This window comes from Neovison vison, chromosome 6 (assembly GCF_020171115.1).
Source record: "Neovison vison isolate M4711 chromosome 6, ASM_NN_V1, whole genome shotgun sequence".
In the NCBI taxonomy this organism is placed as follows: domain Eukaryota; kingdom Metazoa; phylum Chordata; class Mammalia; order Carnivora; family Mustelidae; genus Neogale; species Neogale vison.
Window position 1 is genome coordinate 65642042 of NC_058096.1, and position 12086 is coordinate 65654127.

Genomic DNA, 12086 nt, shown 5'->3' on the forward strand with positions numbered 1-12086 from the left:
GGGCACAGCCCAAAATATTTCCCCCCTCCATTTTTTCTTTAATGGCCCCTTCCTAGCACAACTTGAAGATAAGGTTGACAGGGATTTCTGGGTGGCTCAGTCAGTTAAGCCTCTACCTTTGGCCCACGTCATAATCCCAGGGTACTGGGATCGAGCCCCGAATCGGGCTTACACTCTCAGCAGGGAACCAGATTCTCCCTCTCCCTCCACCATTTCCCTTGATTGTGCTCTCTCTCTCTCTCTCTGACAAGTAAATAAAATCTTAAAAAAAGAAAAAGGAAGACAAGGTTAATAACATGTAAAATCTTTTATTTTGACCCAAAGAGAAAATAAGGAAAAAGACAAAAGCTCTTCTCTGTGACAGCTAGAAAAACTTGTTCCTCAACAGCAGGCAATAAAAACCAAAGCTGTTTTAGCTATAAATGTTATATTCACAAAGAGGCACTGGCACAGGGCACATCCCAACAGGTTGCGGGTGAGGGCAAGAAACATAAGAGGATGTTGACACAGAGGCTCGGTAATCTGTATGACTAACAGGCAGACTACAGTGCAGCATTTATCCTAAGGAGTTTGAATTTAGACAGAAACGACAGCTCCACCACGTATCAGCCATGACACCTCAAGCCTGTCACTTAACTGAGCCTTAGTCTCCTCACCTGTAAAATGGGGATAAAAATAGTACCTCCCCGGAGAGGTTATGGTGAGACTGAATGACCTCATGTATTAACACGTAGTGTCAGCCCCCCTTCTGATGCATAGTGAGCACCAACTCAGTGGTCACAAAATCACTGCTGTTGTTGGCATATTACGTCCATTAAGTGATTCGAGACCAAGGCCAGCCAACAGGTGGACACACCGGTGGCTACCACGAGCATCATGCTACTAAACTATTCTCACTGTCAGCCGATGAACGGCCATTCTGATTTCATACTGTGCAAGTGTGCGGTGAGATCGTATGAATCACCTCTGCGAGGCAGCTATGCACTTAATTATTGAAAAAATCCGATTTCAGAGGCCACAAAGGAGAGGGCCCACCCTGGGCCACAGTGAAGGCGCGAAGGTGATGAAGGCTACTTGGCAAGCACCCCCCGTGGGGACAGCCAGCAACTCCCCCCACATCCTCGTTCCATTGCCAAAATCACCTCTCTTCTCAAATTCTAAGCGTGCTATCACAAGGGTGCAGAAAATGCTAAAGAAAGCCAGGGCAGTGACCGTCTTCATAGCCAAACATATCCTTAGTTAAATGGATAGAAGGGAGACCAAAATATTTTCTGTGCCAAGTAATGACATGAAAACAGGTATGATTAAATCTTAAGTAATAAAAAGGAAAACAGAAATAAACGCTGTATGTGTATATGACTACCACTAGAATTACAGAAATAAAATATATAGAAATATAGCCCAAAGCTAACAATAATTGCATTAGGAGTATGGGATTAGCCAACAGTATTTTTCTCTCTTTTATTTTTGGAATTTTTGTACGATGTACTTCAGTCTTTTCATAATAAAAACAGTTTTTAAACTGGTTTTTTGTTGAGTTTTGTTTTAAGATTTTATTTATTTGAGAGGGAGAGAATGAGAGAGAGAGAGAACACACAGAGCAGAAGCCAGGGTGGTGGTAGCAGAGGACAAAGCAAACTCCCCCATTGAACAGAGAGACCAACATGGGGCTGGATCCCAGGACCCCGTGATCATGACCTGAGGCCAAGGCAGACACTTTATCCACTGAGCCACCCAGGTGCCAGTGTTCGCTTTTTCAAATTAGACATAAGGATGTGGTAATTCACTGTGAAAAACAAAAACAAAACAAGCTTTGCACCTCTCAAGATAGTCCCCTACTTACTGAATGGTTGCATTCCAAAAATTTAGCTCTAGGTTAGTTCAAAGGATACCTAGAAAGCATTTCTCACCACATTCAATGTTATAAAGGGAGGTCAGGTCCCTGGGTCAAGCCACATTAAGAGAAAATTTGACTCAGGAAGCAATTAAACAATATGGCCCGTGTTTAGGGTCTTGCGAAAGTATCCTAAGAAATTGATGCTGAAGGCAGTAATAACGGCTAGTAAGAAGGGTGATTTATTGGTGCATTTACTCTGTGGCATGCACTGGGGTTAAATCGCTTGTATTAATTTACCTAATTCTCATTCTCAACCTTGCGAGGTAAGAATCATTAATCTCTTCATTTTACAGAGGAGAAAAACGAAGGTTTAGAGAGATTAAGGAACTTGCCCTCCACCACACAACTAGTAAGTGGTGGAGCTGGGGTCTGAGTCCGCAAGGCCGGGCCCAAAGCTTTCTACAATTACCTTCACATGAGCATTCCGATCTCTCTCCTCACCTAGGTCCTGGATGCTCCCAACGCTAACCCTTGAAATATGCAGAGTTCCCTCCGGCTTCCTTCCATCTCTCCTGCAACCCCCTGTCCCTCTCCTTGGCACCATGTTCATGAGCTTCCTGCATCTGTTCTCTTCCCTCCAGGAAGACTGCGGGTTCCTGGGACCAATCAGAAAACCTCCTGGGCACTTAACTGCAGGAATCAGCAATAGTGTTTTTCTTCTTTATTTAAATTCCAGTTAGTTAACACACAGTGTAATTTTAGTTTCAGGTATACAATACAGTGATTCAACACTTCCATCTCATTCTTGGAAAATTTAGACTGAGAACATTGTTTTTCTAAGAGCTGCTTAGAGAGGAACAGTCCCCTGGCTGAAGAGACTTCCCACCACAGAGGTTACACAGTGTTAAAAGCAGAAAGGACAAGAACGCACGCAAGTCCAGCACCCCGTCCTGTTATAGTAGGAGGGAGAATGGCTTAGAGAGATTTAACCTCCACCCAACCAGGAGCAAGCTGGGAAAAATCGTAGACAAATATTGCTAAACTGCAGCCCATGGAATTTGGCCAAAGAAAAGAAATGTATTTTAAAAGCAAGGGGTCATTCTTAAGGATTACTTATTAGAGCTTCACTGGTAATGTGGCTTCTTGACTGGATCTAGTTAAAAATAATCACTTCCCCCTTCTTCTAAGTCTTAGTGCCATTCTCAAAACCGACTGTCTAGGGAGCCAGCATGAAGGAAGCTGACATGTGAGGTCTCCTTGGTTCCTGGGGGTAAAAATGTGAGGTGTGAAGGGTCTGTGACATCCATCCAACAGTCTTTTAAGAGAGAGCTCCCACCCAGCCTGCTTATGGGCCAAGTGCCTGAAGGCAATCCCGCTCACCATGTTTATCAAGCTGTCAAACATAAATACACACACACACACACACACATCTTAAAACGTTGCCATAAGAGGGGCACCCCGGTGGCTCAGTCAGCTAAGCATCTGCCTTCGGCTCAAGTCATGATTCTGGGATCGAGCCCCACATTGGGCTCACTCAGTGGGGAACCTGCTTCTCCCTCCCTCTGCCTGCCACTCCCCCTGCTTCTGTGCTCTCTGTTGAATAAATAAATAAAATCTTTTAAAAAAATGTTGCCATAAAAATTTAATGAGAGAATACACCCAAACACACCTGGTACATTCCCAGGAACATAGTAATCATTCAGCTGTTTACCAATGTGATTCATGCTCAAACTTTACCAGACTGCTAACCATGATAATGTTACATTAACATTAACATAGAATTACATGTTGACACACAGCTAATTTTTATTTTCCATTTCCCTGTTATTTCCTATTTCTCTTTTAATGGGTTTCTATTACCTTTACAATTGAAAAAATAATGATTTTCAAAAGAAAGTTCTTTTGGGGGCACCTGGATGGCTCAGTGGGCTAGGCGTCTGCCTTCGGCTCCGGTCATAAGCCCAGGATCCTGGGATCCAGCCCCGCATCAGGCTCCCTGCTCAGTGGGAAGCCTGTTTCTCCCTCTCCCACTCCCCCTGCTGTGTTCCCTCTCTCACTGTGTCTCTCTCTATCAAATAAATGACTAAAATATTAAAAAAAAAAAAGAAGAAGAAAAAGAAAGAAAGTTCTTTTGAAGGCTGGTAACTCTTGGCTAATGTTTGGGAAAATGTCACTAGATGAGACTTATTTATAGTAACATATAAGTAATTGAGAGACCCTGAACCTGCCCTTGGAAAGAGTTTTCTTTTTTAAAAAAAAAAAAAAAAGTGATAGGAAAATTCTGACTATAGACACTAAATTCAGGTAATGTGAAAGAAGTTATTTTAGGGCAAGAAGTATTTCCTAGAAGTCGGCCCTATAGTTCAAAATGATGTTTTCACACATTTTCTTTTTCCTACTCCCAATGCAACCAGTCTTTTCTGAGCATCTGCTATTAACAGGCATAGTACTAGGCACCGAGGGGATAAAAAAGGGAGTTAAGGTAGCGTCCTTACACACAGAGTTTATTTCAATCCTTTCTTAGACTTTGATAACTGTTTGTTTTAAAATATGCCAGCCCCATCCCCTGAAAATGGAGGAATAGATGAAATTAGATTGGCAAAATACTGAGATGTATTGAAACTAGGTAATAGGTACCTAAGGGTTCATTTTCCTTTTCTCTCTACTTTCGTGTATGCTTGAAATTTCCCCTAATAATGAAACAAATATATCTAGCAAAGAAGATAAGCCATTAACAAAAGATAAATCAGCATGAGCACTAAATATCATTTTTGGAGAATCTCCACACATACACATTTTTGTATCATGGGGGCGGGAGGGAGGATACCAGGTGTCACTTCATAAATATTTACTACTACACATTTATGCACCAGGAAGAAAGGGTGTGGTCTTCATTTAGCAGCTAAGAGTGCCAACTGAGCCTTCTAAACCCATGTGGTTTCCAAACCCATCTGCAAGCACAAGGCATCTCAGAGTGGGCATGATACGGCCCCAGGCAAGTGATCCTACTCCCTTGGGCCTCTGGAGCATCAAAGGGGAAAGGATGATATTTTGCTATTCCTCTTATTCCTGCAGAGTTCCTGAGAGCTGTGTTTGCACACACGTTGTTCTACCTTCTTTGGGCCTGTGGTATTCATCTCCTCTACCTGGCTTCTGAGTGATCACTGCCCAGACCCCAATCGTTCCCTGGGTGGGGGTAAAGTGGGGGGAAATGTAAGGATGACAGCCACTTACAAGTACAAATCATTTAAACTCAAAGACTAAGCTCTGAATGGCCAAAACTGGAAGCATTTGAGCAAGAAAATAATGATGGCATTGTATTTTAACCCACAGAAAAAAAATGAGTATCCTTGAGTCCATACTGATCCAAATGATCAAATAAATAAAAGGGAGGAAAACGGCAGTTCTTCCAGGAACCTCTCAACTAATAAGGAAGCAGGAGATGGAAAAATAATCACCACTAGGCAAACACTACTGTAAGAATTGTTGCAGACAAGATCCATCAATGGGTATTAACATGAGTAGGTGAAAATCTGAGGATAAACAGGATAAACAGAATTTGTATAGTCTCAAAGTATGTCGCCCAAGATAATTACTAGTTGCCCAGGGAAAGACAGTAACTTCACAGTGGAGAAACACAGAATTCACCCTCACTACTACCAGTGATATGACCTATCAACCTCATGAATCAATGATCTTTTAAATTCCCCAAAATAACTAATCAGCACTCTTCAAAATGGTCAAAGTAATGATAGACAAGGAAAAACTGAGGAACTGTCTCAGATGGAAGAGACTGAGGAGAAATAACTAAATGCAATGTAGGATTCTGGAGAGAATATCAGAAAAACAACAAAAAAATTATTAGCAGGTAAGTTAATGAAATTCAAACAATATCTGGAGTTCAGTTAATAGTATTGATAATTGAACCATGGTTGTGTAATGGTCTAATATTAAGGAAAGTTGAGGGTTTCTCTGTACCATGTTTGAAACTTTTCTCTAAGCCTAAACTTAATTAAAAGTTAAAATTTTAGGGACGCCTGGGTGGCTCAGTTGGTTGGACGACTGCCTTCGGCTCAGGGCGTGATCCTGGAGTCCCGGGATCGAGTCCCGCATCAGGCTCCCAGCTCCATGGGGAGTCTGCTTCGCTCTCTGACCTTCTCCTTGCTCGTGCTCTCTCTCACTGTCTCTCTCTCTCAAATAAATAAATAAATTTAAAAAAAAAAAAAGTTAAAATTTTAAAAGTCAGACTGACTATAACCCAAGTCAACATAGGACAGTAAAATTAACTTCATTCTCAAAGAGAATCACTGTTTTTTTGTATTCCTAGACCTCAATCTGACCTGACATAGCAGTGCTGAATTTGGTAAATAACTACTGACTATCTAGAGTATACTAGTTGAAATACATAAGGTCTCACCATCACTCCAGGCAACTTCTAAAAACTGATGAGACTGGGTGGGGGGTGGGATGTAAGAAAAAATAAACATTAAGAAAGAAGAAAAAACTGGGGAGCCTGGATGGCTCAGTCAGTTAGGTGGCTGCCTTCGGCTCAGGTCATGATCCCAGGGTCCTGAAATCCAGTCCCACATGTTGGGCTCCTTGCTCAGCAAGAAGCCTGCTTCTCCTTCTCCCTCTCCCTCTGCGTGACTCTCCCCCTGCTTGTGTGCTCTCTCTTTCTGTTAAATAAATAAATACAATCTTTTTAAAAATTTTTAAAAGAAAAGGGAAAAAATTAAATGGGTCGAAAATTCCATTATGGGAACATTTAAAAACTGAAAAAAGCTCACCCCCACGCTAGCTCCCTTGTATTTACTAACACCATCACTTTTCTAAGGGTAAAGAGCTTCCTCTCTAATAAACGGTACTTTCTCTTGGTCATGCCCACCACTTTCTGCTGAATATTCAAAAGCAGTGCTTCTCCCTCCTGATTCTGAAAGGAATCAGACTGTCCCTTCCCATTTGACTGTCTCTCCCATTCTGAAGCCACGGGGCACACTGGACCACAGCCCCCAACTGCAGGCAAGAGCTGCCTGATGACTCCGCATTACCCATTTTAGAGCAGCAAGAGTTGCCCCCAAATGGTCAGGAAACACGAAGTAAATGTAAATTTGTAGCAAAAGACTAAAGTTTTCTTATATAGCATATGTTAGACGGCATAACAGAATCCAAAAGAATTTCTGATGGGGAAGTTTAATGGAGATTCAAGGTAAACTTGGGAGTCAAGTTCAGGTACCGCAGAGAGCCGGGGGGGGGGGGTGCGGGTCAGAGTTCCCTTTCTGCAGTCATTAGGGGCACACCAATGAGAAGGCTTGACAAGGCCTAAGGAAATGGGAAAAACAAGGCTCTGAAGTCACAAAGAGCTTAGTTCAAATTTTGTTACCAGATGCATGAATGGCTTGGGCAAGTGAACAAAATTTCTGAGTCTGCTTTGCCATTTATTTAATTTTTTTAAAAGATTTTATTTATTGGGGCACCTGGGTGGCTCAGTGGGTTAAGCTGCTGCCTTCAGCTCAGGTCATGATCTCAGGGTCCTGGGATTGAGTCCCATATCGGGCTCTCTGCTCAGCAGGGAGCCTGCTTCCCTCTCTCTCTCTCTGCCTGCCTCTCTGTCTACTGTGATCTCTCTCTGTCAAATAAATAAATAAAATCTTTAAAAAAAAAAAGATTTTATTTATTTACTTGACAGAGAAAGAGCACAAGCAGGGAGAGCAGAAGGCAGAGGAAGAAGAGAAGCAGGCTCCCCACTGAGCAGGGAGCCTGACAGGGAGCTCGATCCCAGGACCCATGACCCATCACCCATGACAAAGGCAGCCTCTTAATTGACTGAGCCACCCAGGGACCCCTGGCATTTATTTAAAAAGCATGTTTAACATGTGGTTCCCAGTATGCCCCCAGCAAATACAGTGGGAAATCTGTTAAAATTGCAGGCTCCTGGGCCCTACTCCAGCGGCTAATGGGTCAGAACACCTAGGTGTGGGACTCAGAAAAATGAATTTTTAATAAGCTCCCCAGGTGATTCTTCTACCCATTAAAATTTGAGAACCACTGAAATGAGAGAACGGGCCTAGAATGTAAGAGATCCTTCAGAAATGTTCATTTTCCTTCTAGTGAAGACAAGCAGTAAGAAGATCTGTGAGGGGCACCTGACTGGCTCTGCCAGTAGAGCATGTGACTCTTAATCTCAGGGTTGTGAGTTCAAGCCCCACACCGCTGTACATATTACTTAAAAATGAGACTGTTAAAATGCATTTGAATAGCTTTTGATTCCATCATTTAGTAACTTATTCTGAGGAAACAATCAGAAAGGCAGACCACAATATTCAAGCCAACATTATAAAAATAACCCAAAATTGAAAAGAATCAGAATGTTAACAATATGGAGCTGATTTAATTAATTACAGTACCTCCATATGCTGGAACATATGCTTTTATTTAAAAAAAGTTTAAAAAACTTAACCACATGGGGGACACCTGGGTGGCTCAGCTGGTTGAGCCTCTGTCTTCTGCTCAGGGCATGATCTCAGGGTCCTGGTATTGAGCCCCAAATAGGGCTCCCTGCTCAGCGGTGAGTCTGCTTCTCTCTCTCCCTGGCCGCACACCATTTGTACACACACCCTTTCCCTCTCTCACTCTTTCTCTCAAATAAATAAATAAAACCTTTAAAAACAAAAACAGGGCGCCTGGGTGGCTCAGTGGGTTAAGCTGCTGCCTTCGGCTTGGGTCATGATCTCAGGGTCCTGGGATGGAGCCCTGCATCGGGCTCTCTGCTCAGCAGGGAGCCTGCTTCCCTTCCTCTCTCTGCCTGCCTCTCTGCCTACTTGTGATCTCTCTCTGTCAAAAAAAAAAAAAAAAACTTAAAAAAATTTTAAATAAATAATAAAATAAATAAATAAATAAAAACAAAAACAAACAAACTTAACTACATGGGCTCATGATAGCAAAGTGGGAAAAAAAAAAACCCAGAATATAAAAACATACATATATAGTTCCAATTATTCTATGTATGGCGTATATGTCTTTTATATATAAAATGCCAAAAGGCGTTTGTCAAAGGCTGTTTGTCAATAATAGGATTAGGGAAATTGTGTTTTTTCCCCTGTCTGTTGGTTTTTTCTCATAAAATGACTATCTAGAGTCCCTTCAAAATACATTAAATTTTAGAGATAACACAATAGACAGGATTTTAACTTTCAGTTATGTAAGTTTGGCAGCAATTCATTCATATAACTTTTAAGAAGATCTGCTCTAAAGAAGATCTGTTCTTGGGCGCCTGGGTGGCTCAGTGGGTTAAGCCGCTGCTTCCGGCTCAGGTCATGATCTCAGAGTCCTGGGATCGAGTCCCGCATCGGGCTCTCTGCTCAGCAGGGAGCCTGCTTCCTCCTCTCTCTCTGCCTGCCTCTCTGCCTACTTGTGATCTCTCTCTGTCAAATAAATAAATAAAATCTTTAAAAAAAAAAAAAAAAAAAGATCTGTTCTAAAGAGGCCCCAACAAGCCCAAATCTAAACACACACACACACACAGCCCAAAAAAAAAAAAAAAAAAACCTTAGAGGCTGTCAATAATTTTCAATGCCAGAGAATACTTCAGTCTCAGTTTGAAATTCCTTTTCCTAGGTTCTACTGCCAGACACTTTTATTTCAAGGGTTTGAGGTGATTTTAGGAATCTCGTTTTCAACAGGAACCTAGGTATGTTTCTGTCTCTTGATGGCTTAAAAAAGAGAACAAAACCACCACTGACTTGCTTTTGATGTTCCCACTCTGAATAAAAGATCTTCGAAGAGATAGTTAGCTCTCAAATTATTTGTATGCATCTCTGGAAAAAGCACCCATTATTATCAGCTCAGTTTAAAGTAGATACTAAATACTTACTCTATCAAGGGGTATATAAAATACAGTAACAGAGTTCGTCTAACCCCCCCCCCCCGCCCCAGATTACATGGTCAAACAATTCAGTACTTCTCTCTAACAGATGTTTCTAATCTGATCAAGGCACACAGACAGGAACCTGAAAATTTTTGCAATTTTGTGGGGTTTAAAGGCTAATCTTGCTCTAGAAGATAAAATTCCAAAAAGATAAACTATGGTCCAATGGAGCATTATCTGCTCCCTTAGAGACAAATTCCAGCACTCCTGCTCAGCCCTCCCGCCTAGGATAGCACTCCACCCCTCTTTTTAAGCCCTATATCTCGGCCTGGGCCCTAAATAATATACATTCCTATCCACGATTCCTTGACTTTCTTGCATCTCCAACATGTTATCTTCCTGTCTTAAAAAACTTAGAAATTACAAAATTAAAACACACATACTCCCTCCCCTCTCGTCAATCCTCAAATTACTATTTTCTTGCTCCTCCTTTTCATCACCAAAGGGCTGCAGAACCCTCCCAGGGCCCTGAGCGCCTCCAGGTCCTCAACCCTCCCCCACTCTGGATCATTTTGCAACCCAACGCACGCCCACTTTGTTGATAATTGTTCTCCTAAAGCTAGCAATCCAAAGGCCTTTTCTCAGTCCCAGTCTTCCTGGACTTTTCCATTCTTTTCAAACTAGAGTTCGCCCTTATCTAACGGAAGACCGATCTACTGACACCGACCGAAAGACGGGGGATGGACTGAGAGCCCGACTCCCGGCAGGTGTCCCTGAAGTACTTTAAAATCCAGGTGACTCTGACAACTCGAGGGCCACAGCAGGCCCCAGGCTGGGATCAGCTGATCGGTTTCCTAGGAGAAACCCTGGGAAAAAGGACTCCGAGGAGGAAGGGGCTTTTCCACGTAGATGCGCCCGCGGCAAAAGAGGTGCTGGAGGACGACCCCAGATTCGTGAGGCGACCCCTGAATCTCTCCCCACTTGGCAGTAGCTCGCCTGACCAGCCCCCGGCCCCCCCGATACCCGCCCCCCCCCCCAGCCGACAGCACAGGGAGCGCCGCGGTGGCGCGGGGCACCTGAGCCTCCGCAGGCCCCTAGTCCGGCCCCACCGCTGGGGCAGAGGCCAGACGGCCCCCACCGCGCCCGGCCGCGCCGGCTCCCCGCGCACCCAGCCCCAGCGCGGGACCAAGCCCGGTGCGCCCCACAGCGATGCCCACGCCGCGCCCGCCACCGCACCCCCCTCCTCACCCCACCCCACAAACACACACACTCCGCCCCGGACTGCGCGTCCCAGGCGGCCGCGGAGCCCAGGCCCCGCGTACTCACCGCAGACGCGGCCGCCGTGAGCGCCTCCCGGATAAAGGGGAGGAGGCGAGAGGGGCCATGTGGGCCGCCCCCGCCGCCCAGGAGGAGGTTCCCGAGTACGGGCTCCGCCCCCTGCCCGCCCCGAGAGTCGCGTCGGCCGGGTCCTGGGGGCGGGTCTACCGGTGTCTGCAAGCGTGGCGCTCCGGCCCCAGCCAGACGGACCCCACCCGGGCGATGGGAGAACTGGGAGGGAGAAAGAGGGGTGTACATGTTGTCTTTTGAGTGCTCTTAAAGCCTTGTTGCTAATAATACTGAGCTAGGTGCTCGGTGCTTCCCACATTCATCCCCGTAAATGCTCATAGAGTATCGGTTAGTTCAAAGAGATGGTTAGTTCTGGTTTTACAGATGAGGAGGAAACTGAGGATTCAGAGATTATTAGTAAACTTTCCTTACATCACTCTGAGAGCTTTCAGTTTTCTCAACTACATAATGCACCAATTTACGTGCTTTTCCCATTTCGCAGGACGATTAAGAATATTAACTGAATAAATTGTGAGGAATCCTAACTTCTTCCAAGATTCCATAACATAAAGTCAAGACAGAACCATATTTATAACTAAAGATTTAAGTGAAAAATCACGGTGTTTTTTTCTGCTTAGGCAGGCAAGATAACAGGCCAGATTCTCCAGGGCACCCTACTACGCTCGGGAAAGTAAGAGATTCTCCAAGAATTACCCCATCCTAGAAGGAAAAAACCATGGAAGAACCAGAACTAAGTCATTGAATTCTAAGCAGGAGAACTGGGCCTTTAAAGAGTTACCAAGTCTCCTGTGCTCTAAGCAGAAGCAATAGAAATTCACAAGAAACCGCTTGATTCAGTCTCATAAGATTCACACAAATGCAATTTAACAGCAATAAAAAAATTGCCACAAGTAGGCGGTCACACTTAAGTGACAGTCAGAAGAACTGATACACCACAGATTAAGGGATTCTCTAAGACAGAATACAGGACTTTTTTTTTTTTTTTAATTTAAAGGAAAAGAAGATAAAAGGACATTCCTGGAGATTACTTACCAATTA

General features: G+C 43.8%; 1 protein-coding gene across 2 annotated transcripts in view; it reads right to left on the reverse strand.

The window, feature by feature from the left end:
• B4GALT4 (beta-1,4-galactosyltransferase 4) overlaps positions 1-11082 on the reverse strand; it is a 30224-nt gene extending 19142 nt beyond the window's left edge. For both annotated transcript variants that reach the window (XM_044251440.1, XM_044251441.1), the window contains exon 1: positions 11028-11082. The gene's annotated coding sequence lies outside the window, so the exon portion shown is untranslated. The remainder of the gene's footprint in view (positions 1-11027) is intronic.
• Positions 11083-12086: the final 1004 nt, after the last annotated feature.